The sequence below is a fragment of the Coptis chinensis genome, chromosome 6, assembly GCF_015680905.1.
Source record: "Coptis chinensis isolate HL-2020 chromosome 6, ASM1568090v1, whole genome shotgun sequence".
NCBI lineage: Eukaryota > Viridiplantae > Streptophyta > Magnoliopsida > Ranunculales > Ranunculaceae > Coptis > Coptis chinensis.
Window position 1 is genome coordinate 85,228,343 of NC_141461.1, and position 12,941 is coordinate 85,241,283.

General features: G+C 35.0%; 1 pseudogene; it reads left to right on the forward strand.

The window, feature by feature from the left end:
* The first annotated feature begins 451 nt into the window (after positions 1-451).
* Positions 452-12,737, forward strand: LOC147495007 (uncharacterized; annotated as a pseudogene).
* The last annotated feature ends 204 nt before the right edge of the window (positions 12,738-12,941 follow it).

Genomic DNA, 12,941 nt, shown 5'->3' on the forward strand with positions numbered 1-12,941 from the left:
TTCGACATGAACGCTAGGATGGCCGCTTTAATTAGAAGAGTTAAAGCTCTCGAGATAGAAAAAGAGACAAACTTTCTAGCTCCAGTTAACAATGTTGAGGTCCCTAGTTGTCTTCTGTGGGATAGTCTTGACCACGTTATATATAATTGCCTTGGCGTAACTGCACAAGTTAATGCTTTTAATTCATACCAAAAGCCAAACAATAATCCTTTTTCTAACACGTATAACCTAGGGTGGCATAATCACCCCAATTTGTCTTAGTCTAAGGGTATACATCAGGGAGGTCCTGGGTAACTCAAACCTAGTGCAACAGTATGCATCCCAACCACTAAAACCCTCACCTTTAGAGGAAACCCTTGCTTAGTTAACACATACCACTTTTCAATTTCAAAAAGATATCAAATAACATTTACTTTCAAACTCACAATCAATTTCCAAGTTGGAAGTTCAAATGGGTCAGATTGCTAGTAATTTGAATGAGAGGGATAAGGGTAGGTTTCCTAGTCAACTAGTGGCTAACCCAAAAGGTCAGTTTGAAATAGGTTCTAACTTGAACCAAGACCATTAGGAGCTAGCTAAGTCTATTACTGTTCTTAGGAGTAGTAAACATATTGATAATAGGGTTGAGATGCCTAGGGATGTTGAGGTCAAATCTAATCCTAAAGAGTGAGCAAAAGGAGAGTGACGTGAGTAATTGTAATAGTAGTGATACTTCTAGGAAGGGTGTACGTAGAGCCTCCTACTGCTATGGAGACTAGCCATGTGCCATCTTATATACCTAAAGCTCCTTTTCCTCAACGTTTGATTCAGGCTAAGAAAGGTTCTAATCTTAATGAGATAATGGAGATGTTTAAACAGGTTCAAATTAATATTCCGTTACTTGATGCAATAAAACAAGTTCCTTCCTATGCCAAGTTCCTTAAAGATTTGTGTACACAAAAACGTAAGTTGAATGTGCACAAGAAAGCTTTCCTTACTGAGCAAGTGAGTTATATTATCCAAAACTGAACACCGCCTAAATTTAGAGATCCAGGATGCCCTACTATTTCTTGTGTTATTGGTGATCAAATGATTGAGAAGGCATTACTTGATTTAGGTGCTAGCATTAATTTGTTGCCTTATTCAGTTTATTTACAGCTTGGTCTTAGTAAGTTGAAACCTACACCGATTACTCTTCAATTGGCAGATTGGTCTATTTAGATTCCATGTGTTGTTGTTGAGGATGTTTTGATTCAGGTTGATAAATTTTATTTCCCGGTTGATTTTATTGTTCTAGATACACAACCTGTTCAAGATCCTAAACACCATAGTCCTGTCATCTTAGGTCATCCGTTTTTAGCCACCTCTAATGCTATCATTAATTGTCATAATGGAGTGTTGAAGCTTTCTTTTGGTAATATGACTACAGAACTTAATGTGCTTAATGTGGGTCAAGAACCTCCTGAACTCGACGATTTTTGGGATGTTAATCATATTGATAGTATAGTTCACGAGATGTTCTTGGAGAGTTATTTTGATGATCCTCTTGAGTCTTGTTTAACTAATTCTGGTAGTGGTTGTGATGTGGATGGTTTTATTTGTGAAGTTAATGCGTTGCTTGATGCAACCCCAATTTTAGAAACTGATACGTGGAAAGTCGTAGTAGAACCTCTGACTCTATCTGAGTCTACCCCAGCTATTTCCATAGAGAGTCCTCCTAAGCTAGACTTGAAACCATTACTTGATACTCTTAAGTATGTCTTTCTGGGACCTGATGATTCTTTACCTGTTATTATTGCTTCGATCTTGATAGTGAACAAGAGGGTAAATTGATTAGAGTTCTTAAAGAGCATAGAGTAGCTTTAGGGTGGACTATTGCTGATATTAATGGTATAAGCCCAACTGATTGTATGCATCATATTTACCTTGAGAGTGATGCTAAACCATCTCGTGAGTTTCAACGACGGCTTAATCCTAACATGAAAGAGGTAGTGAGAGCCAAGGTTCTCAAGTTGTTAGATACGGGTATCATTTATCCCATCTCCGATAGTAAATGGGTGAGTCCTGTTCAGGTTGTCCCTAAAAAGTCTGGGCTTACAGTAGTTGAGAATGCAAAGGGCGAGTTAGTTCCCACCCGTATGACTATTGGGTGGCGTTTTTGCGTTGACTATCGTAAGTTGAATTTAGCCACTAGGAAAGATCATTTTCCTCTTCCGTTTATTGACTAGATGCTTGAGAGGTAAGCCGGTCATAAGTATTATTGTTTTCTTGATGGTTATTCCAATTATTACCAAATATTTATTACACTTGAGGATCAAGAAAAACTACCTTTACTTGTCCTTTTGGAACTTTTGCTTACCGTCGTATGCCTTTTGGGTTATTTAATGGACCTGGTATCTTCCAGCGATGTATGCTTAGCACTTTTTTTTTCCTGATATGGTAGAAAGGTTTCTTAAGGTGTTTGTCGATCCCCACCTATGTGGCAAACATTCGAAAGTAGGAGTCTCCACTTTATTCGTTTAATCAACAGGGCTAAGGCCTAATTTGCAATATCATAGATCAATGTACATGCCCATTAACTCATGTGTATAGGGCTGAACCCTAGCCACATGACTTGCCACTTACGTACATTAATTTATGTCTAGATTCGTTTCATATCAAAGAGATAATCATCAATTAAGAGTCAAATTTAATTACAATTACTTAAGCTACAAGAAATCTCTACTCTACATATATAAATATCAAACTATTTTTTATAAAGAACTACGTTCTTGAGACTTGATCCCATCGATAATTTGGGTAATGAGGGCAAACCGAAAAGGTACAGTCTCATCATTCACTCAATCACCATCACTTTTATCACTACTTTTCTACGTTATTCATATATTTTATCACTACTTAGTGTTTTGATCATATTTGGTCGAAACAGTATTTATGGACGACTTCTCCGTTTTTGGTGATTCTTTTGATGAGGGTTTGCACCATTTAGAATTAGTGTTAATTAGGTGCAAGGAAAAGAATCTTGTGTTGAATGGGAAGAAATGTCATTTTATGGTACAACAAGGTATTGTTCTTGGTCATATTGTTTCTAAAGGAAAAGAAAAATTGATGTCTTTCTAGTCTTCCCCATGGGAAGAAATATTAGTCATTTTAGGTCATGCTAGATTTTATAGACATTTCATTAAGGACTTTAGTAAGATTTCTCATCCCTTATGCAATTTATTTGGTAAGGACGTTGTTTTTGTCTTTGATGATGATTGTTTAAAAGTTTTTGAGAAGCTTAAGCATTTATTGACTACCGCTCCTATCATACAACCACCTGATTATATTGTGCCTTTTGAGTTAATATGTGACGCATTTGACTATGCAGTTGGGGCTGTTTTAGGTCAACGGTTTGACAAGTTGCCCCATGTTATTTATTATGCTAGTCAAACTCTTAATGATGCACATATGAATTACACTACAACTAAGAAAAAGTTGTTAGCTATTGTGTTTGCTTTAGACAAATTTAGGTCTTATCTCATAGGGTCTAAGGTTGTCGTGTTTACTGATCATTCGACTTTGAAGTATCTCATTACTAAGAAGGATGCTAAAGCACATCTGATTCGTTGGGTACTCTTGTTGCAAGAGTTTGATATAGAGATTAGGGATAAGAAGGGTATGGAGAACGTGGTAGCTGACCACTTGTCTAGACTTAGAGTAGAGTCTTCTACTGATATTTTGCCTATGAATGAGTTTTTCCCTGATAAGCAACTTTTTTCTATATCCCAGTCGCCTTGGTATGTGGATATTGTTAAATATCTTGTAACAAAATAGTTTCCATCTCATTGGAGACAACAAGATAAATCTAAGTTTCTTGCTGAGGTTAGGAATTTTTTCTGTGATGATCCATACTTGTTTAAGTCATGCCCTGATCAGATTGTTAGGAGATGTGTTCCTGAGAGTGAGTTTCATAGTATTCTCTCTTTTTTCCATGACAATGCATGTGGTGGTCACTTTGGTTCTAAAAAGACGAATCCGAAGGTTTTGCAGTGTGGTTTTTATTGGCCTACTCTCTTTAGGGATGCACATGAGTTTTGTTTGAGTTGTGTTAGATGCCAGTGTACAGGTAATATTTTCCATAGGAACACGATGCCTCCCCTATTTTAGTTGTGGAGCTTTTTGATGTGTGGGGTATAGACTTCATGGATCCTTTTCCTCCTTCCTTTGGTTATCTTTATATCCTTGTCGCCATAGACTATGTTTCTAAGTGGGTTAAGGCGGTGCCATGTAAAACGAATGATCATAAAGTCGTAGTCAATTTTTTAAAATATAATATATTTTCTTGTTTTGGTACTCCTCGTGCGATTATAAGTGATAATTGTAATGCCCCAAAACCACTATATCGATCCTAGCTAACTAGGCCAAGATATAATGAGTCGGAGAACCCAGCTACTTAACAGTCTCGACAAGTGCTAGAGCAATCAAGTAACCGGTTTACAAAATGAAACCATTACAATAAGTCAAATACGGGTGATAACTAGCAAATATAAAACAAAAACAAAGTGTCCAAGTTCTAACCAGAATAATATCCCAACTTCTCTCTCCACGTGATCAAGAATCAAACACTTGCAAAAATATGTAAGGGCGTAAAAACCACGCGCCCAACAAGTATCACCTACAAACTAATCTTTTACCTCCAAATAAAAAGAGTTACCCAACATAGTATAATGAAACCTTTATATTTCATAGCACTTCACATAACCGACAAACCTAACATCTAGTTAAAACAAATCAGCAAGCCAACCATATTCCATATTCTTAAACATGACATATATTACCAAATATTTAGCGGGTAATTACTACTATGTAAATATATTCGCATCAAACATAATAATCCAGCCATCAATAACAACAGATAACACCACAAACACGACAAACTAATCAAAGTTGGAATCCAACATAACCACTTGACAACTCAAGCTCAACAATCAAGCATCACATAATAATTAACTTAGTCATGCGTTCAACCTATTATGATTTGAATATTAATAGTATCAATTTCTAATTCAAAACAACAATCACTAACAAGATACTAAAATAATCAAACACCATGTTCAGGAGTAATTTCAAAACCACCATACTTATACTTATTATCAATTTATTTGAAATAAAAAGAAAAGCATGTAGATGTACTTGCCTTCTCGCCGAAAAGGAAACGAATCCAAGTAAAATGATTTTCCAAGTATATGAATACCAATCTTTGGTTGGCTTACCTTGCTCTTCCACCAATTATCATTTCTACTTCCCTTTGTCATCAATTTCTGCCCATTGAAAAACTGTAAAATCTCCCTACAAATCACCTCTTATGCCATATATCACTGGAAAGCTCTTTCAATCTAGTTTCCAACGGTCCCAACGACATCTAAACCCAATCTCTATAGAGACAGATACACCTGTTTTGGTGAAAGGTGTCACAGTTGCTCCAAAACCGATTTCTCAATCATTTCTTCTTCTTGGGTGTTGATATACCATAGATATTATAAGCAAACAACAATGAATTTTGGGTATTTGAGGTTCCCATCATATTCTCCATGTGTGAGTTGTGATTTCCAGCCAAAAAGGAGATAAGGATGAAGAGATTTCGACAGTCGGTGCTGTTTTTCCCTGATTTTATCTCGAACCGTATAGTGGGCTCTCTTTATGGATCTAAAAAAATGGGTTGGCAAAGCCCAGACCCAAAACAATATGGGGTTTTACAATAATGGTACTCATTTTACACACCGAGCATTTGAATATTTAATGAAAAAGTACTCTATTACTCATAAGCTTGCTACCCTATACCATCCTCAAAATTAGAGGCCAAGTTGAAGTATCTAATAGGGAAATTAAGCGGATTTTAGAAAAGACTATACGACCTGACCGTAAAGATTGGTCTCAACGTCTTAATGATTCTCTTTGGGCTTATAGAACTGCTTATAAGACTCCTATTGGCATGTCTCCTTATAGGCTTGTGTTTGGGAAGACATGTCATTTGCATGTAGAATTGGAACATCGTGGTTTTTTGGCAATTAAAACTTTGAACTTTGATATGCGTAGGGTAGGTTCAAAATGTAAACTTCAGTTGAATGAGTTAGCTGAGTTAAGGAATGAGGCATATGAGAATGCCAAGATTTACAAAGAACGAACTAAGATTTTTCATGATAAATCTATTCTTCACAAGTCCTTTGAACCTAATAAAAATGTCTTGCTACATAATTCTCGTTTGCGTCTTTTTCCTGGTAAATTACGTTCTAGGTGGACTGGTCCTTTCATTGTTAAAACAGTTTTTCCTCATGGTGTTGTTGAGATAGAGGATCCTACGGATGGTCGTTTGTTTAAGGTAAATGGTCAACGTTTGAAACCATACCTTGATGGTTTGGCCGGTCAGGATGTGGAAAAAGTGGATCTTATTGATCCTATTTATCATGAGTGATTGATTATGCTTATTATACTTTAGTAATTTATGTGTTATTGTTTTTCATCTCTTTTTAGGTTTTGTTTATTTCAATTCCTTTTGTTAGAGTCACTTTGCATTGTTTCCATGTATTTCTTTTAAGCCCCTAGTCTACTTTAGCTAGACATAGCGCTAATCTAAGAATGGGGTGTGCGAAGGGTGTGTGAAGCAAACGTCCGCTAGAGACGTTAACTGTAGCGCTTATGGGTGGCAACCCATGTTTTTTGTTTATTTGAGTCTATTGTGCACATATCTAATGCATTCCACTTTAGTACCCTTTCTCCGTCTTTTTGGAGGCGTGTAACTCTATGGAATGAGATACGTGACACAATTTAGTCGTTGTAGTAATTTGATTCCTTATATATATTATCACTGTTATATCTTTGGTAGGGTATTAATTTCTACAGGTAACTCGAGCTTTATTTTTCGTTCATGGAGCTATTGGTAACCTCTTTCCTTTATCTTTATTTGTCTATGTTGTTATCTTTTTCTTTTGAGCATATATGTTAACATTGAGGACAATCAATGTCTAAAATAAGTTTGGGGGTGGGAACAAAATGTTTTTTTTAGCGAAAAATAATAATTATTTATACTATGCACTTAGTGATAGTGGTATTGTTTCCTTTTCTATGATGGTTATAGTCTAGAAGTCTCATTTAGCATTAGAATTAAGAGTAGTTTTTAGAAACTTAGGTTAATATATAGGTAATAGTCATTGCATCTTTTCATAAATATCTTGCATGAACTTCATGATTGTACTTGGCAGTATTTTTCTAAGACCTAGGTTAGAGTGCTTAATTTTACATATCCTGTGAGAATCTAGCCTAAAAGCCTCATATGAGTTAATATCTGAGTGATGACACAAGGGAGAAGTTAATTCCGAGTAGAAAAATCACACGTCCACTTACTTGATCACCATACCATATCCTAAGTGAGAATTTAGGCCCTCTTTGGACCGATATAGCAAGAAATTCCAACCTAAAGAATTATTTTTTCCGCTAGTCGCCTTACTGAGCCTTTCATTAGCCTTTTCATAAATTGCAAATTCCTTACCCTATATAAAAGAAAAAAAAAAAAGAAAAAAAAATCAGCCTACCTATCTTGAATGAGTCTGAGAAATATGATGAAATGAAGAAAAGAAAAGAGAAAGACCTGTGGAACACCAAGAATTCGTTAGTTGCTTCAAAAAGAATAATAAGAAAAAGAAAAGAAAGTTTCCATCAAAAGAAAAGAAAAATAAATAGAAATAAAATAAAAAGTTTGAACTAAAAAAAAAAATAGAATCAAAGGAGTTAAAAACCAAAGCAAAAGGGCTAAAGATAGAAACAAAGTGTAGAAATAAAGTAAGAACAAGGCTTTCTCTAGTTACATATTTTGAAGACCTTATTTTCTCAGACTTCTCTATTTTGTTTATCCATTCTATTTATTCTTAAACCATCACCTAAGCCATACATAACACCTAATAAAGACCTTTAACTCAATTAAGAATAGGTTGGTGTGATAGTAAGTGGCAGATGTGTTTGATCGACCTCGGCTCTTTTGGATGTCATTGAGATTGAGAGGAAAAGTGTGCCCACTGTACACTGGAGTGAGCGAAACCTGAGTGAGAAAATCAGAGTATTTTTGTCTTGACACATTTGTGAGGACCTATTTAGGGACGCTATTCCAAAAGTTTCATAAATGGACCTGCCATTGCATTTCATAGTATAGTTCATTACATGTATGTTTATTTTTAAATGATTTGATTATTATGCATGTATTAATTTAGGTTTTAAAATGAGTATTCTTTATTCCTTGCTAGTGAGATGTATAAACACCTGAGATTAATTTAAGGAAACATTGCTGTTATTTCTTAGTCGTTGTAGTACAGATGAAGTTTGTGAGTATCTTCTTTGAAAACTCTCAAGAGACTAAACTCATCCACTAGGGTAAACCTAGGGGGTTTAAAAGTCTTGTTACACATGCTAAGTGTAATCGTGATTCCTACGAAAGTGAGTTAGGATTTTTATTTTTGTTATTAGTTTAGAGTTAGTTTGGTCGAGGACTAGCAAAATGTAAGTTTATGGGTATTTGATAAGCACATAAATGCTACACATTTATGCCCATATTTATGTTATATTGTCTAGTTAATTAGTACAAGTTCATTTGATTAGTCCTATTTCATTGGTCTTATAGGAATCGACGCGAATGCGACGAAAAAGGCTGAGACCTGAGGTTTTAAAAGGATTATTAAATTCTCATGGGTTTATCACAGGAAAAATGCTCGATACAAGTCTAGAAATAATATGCTAAGGACCTAAAAGGACCCTAGAAGTTTCAAGGTCAGAAGTCAAAGTCAGAGCGCGCCTGCGCTCCAATAAGCATGTTCGTGAGCGCGACCTGCGCCCTCTTCGGAATTTGTCAGAATTACTGTGTTTTTACAAAACACTTCGCAGCTTCCTTCCACCGCTTGAACTCGATTTGGATAGTTCCAAAAGGGATTAAAACACGGAAAGGAAGCTTTCTAAAGCAGTTCCAAGACTTGTACGCCCTAATCCATCCCTATATAAACAAAGGAAGTAGAGCTCTCTTTTTTCATCACAAAATCACAAGGTCTAGAGAAAAAACTACTGGAGAAGAAGAAGAAGAAGTTCTGGAGAAGAAGCCACCACAAAGGATGACGGTTTTGTCAATGATTTCTCTTCTTAACTGTTTTACTTCTATCACCATGTTTATGAGTAGTTAAATAATAAGCTAAGGCTTAGAGGAAGCCCTAGACTTGCGTAGGATTTTCTTTTTTACTATTTACTATTCTCGACTTGATTTTTAATGATTAGCTTGATTAATTTCACTGGTTTAATAGCACTACTTTCATGGATTATATCTCTCATGACAACCTTCATGTATTGACTAGTCCATAGTTAGATTAATTGTTTGTTATAATCAAAGCCTTGCCTTTACTTTTAATATAAACCTGTGAAGAGTTGTGTTGCAAGAAGACGGTTCTTGCTAGGGGTTTATACATATGTGCTGAAAATTCAAGCAACCTAATGCATAGATTGATATAAGAGATACATGATCATATCTTCAAGCAAGTTAGGGTTACCTTTCCCTCATGCTACTCGTACAATAAAAGAGAACTTTAAATTAGTTAATTAAGGGAACCTACAGTGGTCTAGGGTGGAATTAAATGCCTTAGTGTTTCCACCGTTCATAGTTAATTCAAGTTTCATTGTTTTCATAGTATAATTAAATTAGTTAGTAGTTAAACATCTTTCAAATCAACGACCATCATATTTGGATTAGGTTAAGTAGTATTTTAGATTTCAATTATTCCAAGATAGTAATCCTTGTGGGTTCGACCTTGTTCTCGCACACCCACTACAATAGACCTTGTGCACTTGTAAGTAATAAGTAATAATAGTATAATAGGAGTTAATTAGCCTATTTATTTAGGTTAGTTAAATCTCTATCAATTGGGCCCAACACAAAAACCCCTATTACTATATATATATATATAAGGTTTGAGGTTTTACACATTTACAGTTGGAAGGAGGGATAAGTACTAAATATAACTACAATGAAAACTGTAAGCTCAAAATAATGAGAGTAGAGAATAGAAAAAAAAAAAAAAAAAAAAAAAAAAAAAAAACATGTTAGGAGCTGATTCTATTTATTGCCTGAATGGTTTGATTGTTCTCGTGAAAACTTGAAGCATTGATCTAGTCCAAAGCATGAAATATTGGATTGGTGAAAAATGATTGGTGATCTATGGAGTTGCAGATTGCACCTCTACTTGTGAAACACTAATATTTCATGGCTAATTTAGGAGTTTGTTGTCTGTTTAAGCTTCTGTCTATTGTTATGGTAAAGGATTATGCAAGTATGCTTATAAGAGTAGAATAATAGATGTAAAAATAGTGTTTATATCATGTTTATCAAAATATTAAACTCTCTAAATCATGTGATAGAAGGGAGTAATCGTGTTCGGTCTACTCTTGTTCTTTACATACTTAATAGTAAATCTAGACTAAGCTAAACTATTCAGTAATGAGAGTAATCTTAGAATATGAAAACAGTAAATTATTATGCTAAAATAGTGATTTAAATGATGCTATAAAGATAATAGAGAGGGGTAATCCACCACGCGATTCGATTGGCTATTAGCTTAGTCATTGAATCAATTGTTTGATTCCTAGCAAAACCTATGATTATCTCTAACCATAGTTTTGCTAGCAATAGAGATAGCACCCCCACAAATCTCTTTGGTGGGGTTTCTAATCTCTAGTTCATCATTATGAGGTTTATCTCTAAACCACACAACAATGAACTTGAAACGCATATTTAAACAACAACTAATTAACTAGCAATCATCCTCACGTGGCTTCATAAACCCCCTCTATTTGAAGGTTTAGCCTTGTGTCATTAGATTTTCTATATTAAAACAATAAAGTAAAGACATAATGTAAAGAAGAAATTATTTATTTGAAGAAACTAAAGCTTGTATTGAAAGGTTTAATAGAGGCTACAAGAATAAACTCTAATTACTTAACCCTAAAATAATCTAAACTATACTAAACTAAAGAAAATGGGGGCTAAGAGAGAGAGCTTAAGTTTTGCCTTAATCCCCTTTATATAAGAGAGGATTAGGTTTACATTTTCGTGCATAGGCCTGGAGGTTAGACTTTGGGCCTCTAATGTGAGCCCAAAGTCCATTAGGTTAAGTATAAAAGAGCCAATGCTGCTGGAAAATACTCCAGTGCCCTTTTTGTCTGCTTTTACAGCTCTGATTGGGCCAAAGCTGGGTCCATTGGAAAGCTTGTTTTGAGCCGGTCTTTTTGACATAAAGTAGGCCCAATTCTGAGGTTCGAGTCTAAAGATACGTTCTTTTGAAGTTTTGATGGCTTTTGGTCATTTTTCTAACTGAATTGACTTTGACTTCTGAGCTTTGACTGGGCTTGAAAAAGCTTTTTCTTCTTGATTCTTGGGCTTTAAACATAGAACTCTTCTAGTAGTCATCTTGACTCATTTTCCATGCAAAATGGCATCTTTAAGCACATAAATAGCTTCAAGACCTGAAATATACAAAAACACGTAAACAATACTAACTCTAATTTATTATAAACATAATCGGCCTAAATGTAATACTATTAAGGGGTTAAAACTACAGTTTTGGGTGCTTATCATATGCCAAAGTTAATGCCTGTGCAACCCTGACCATTGGCTATCAATCACGTGATCCTATAGTTGTCACCATGTCTTTCATCTTTCAGAGCGTTGAACGAATGTTACGCTATTTACAATAGCCTTAACATTCTTTCTTTTAAAAAGCTTATGGTGGATTACTGAACTTGATTTTTGTATTACTTACTTATTTTATTATTTTGTAATTCAAAGTGAATTTAAATTACAAAACTACAAGACCATCTCTCTTTTGGTATTTCTCTTCTTAAAATCCAAATCTCTTTCATTACTTTTCTCTTCTATATCTTGCATTAGTTGTTACGGATAATGTTAGGGTGTAAACAAAACAACCCCGAAAATAAATAGGATCATAGAAGCAATGTAACAAGAACGTTACAAGAGAATTTAAATGAATGTGACGAAATTATGACAACAACAAAAATTTACGACGTTGGCAATTTGCCTACGTCCTCAAGAGCACACTAGTTTCTCTTATTAAAGATGATAAGTCCTTACAAAGCTCTCTGTCTCTTACTCTCTAAGTTTTTGTTTTCTTAATGAAACCAAAACACAAAATCACTCAAGACTACTAATTATTTCTCTCCAAATCGTATATCTGAATAATGAACAAAGCACTCATTTATATGCCTATGATTTGCCTTATGCAATAGTTGTAAATAGTTGCAAATAGTGTCATCAACTATGTTTACCAACTTCAGAAATTAGTTATGTTGGAGACATTCTCTAATGGGGACGTTATGTTGGAGAAATAATGTATCATAACAGTTGACTAACTCCTTGATCTGGTGCACCTAATTCTTTCTTCTTTTAGTATTTTTAAACCTTCTATCGAAGATCTTATCTTCTTTTCCCTCCATTTCTTTCTTTATCAGGCTAGTTATCTCGAAAAGAAGAGACTGATCTACTTTCTCAACTGCTCTAGGATATGACTTCGTCGTCCTCCTCGCCACAACTTTTTCTATGGAGTTCTCTCTTTCAGAATACAAGTTCAACTACAACGACTACTGCTCTTAATAGCTTCACTCCAGAAATTGATGATGGTGCTGCGGTGGTTCCTCAAGACCTCATTGATGAAGGTATTTCAAATGGAAAGATGTGATGGTAGGCTATTTTCTTGATAAAAGAATGGGTGTGTTGGAAAGAACATGGAAGCTAAAAGGATCCATGGAAATCACAACTGACAGAGACTTATTCTTCATAAGTTTTTCTGCAATTGAGGATAAGCAAATGGTTCTTGAAGGTGGACCCATCTTTATTGCTGGTAAGATATTTGTTGTTTGGCCATGGTTACCGGAAGTTGAGA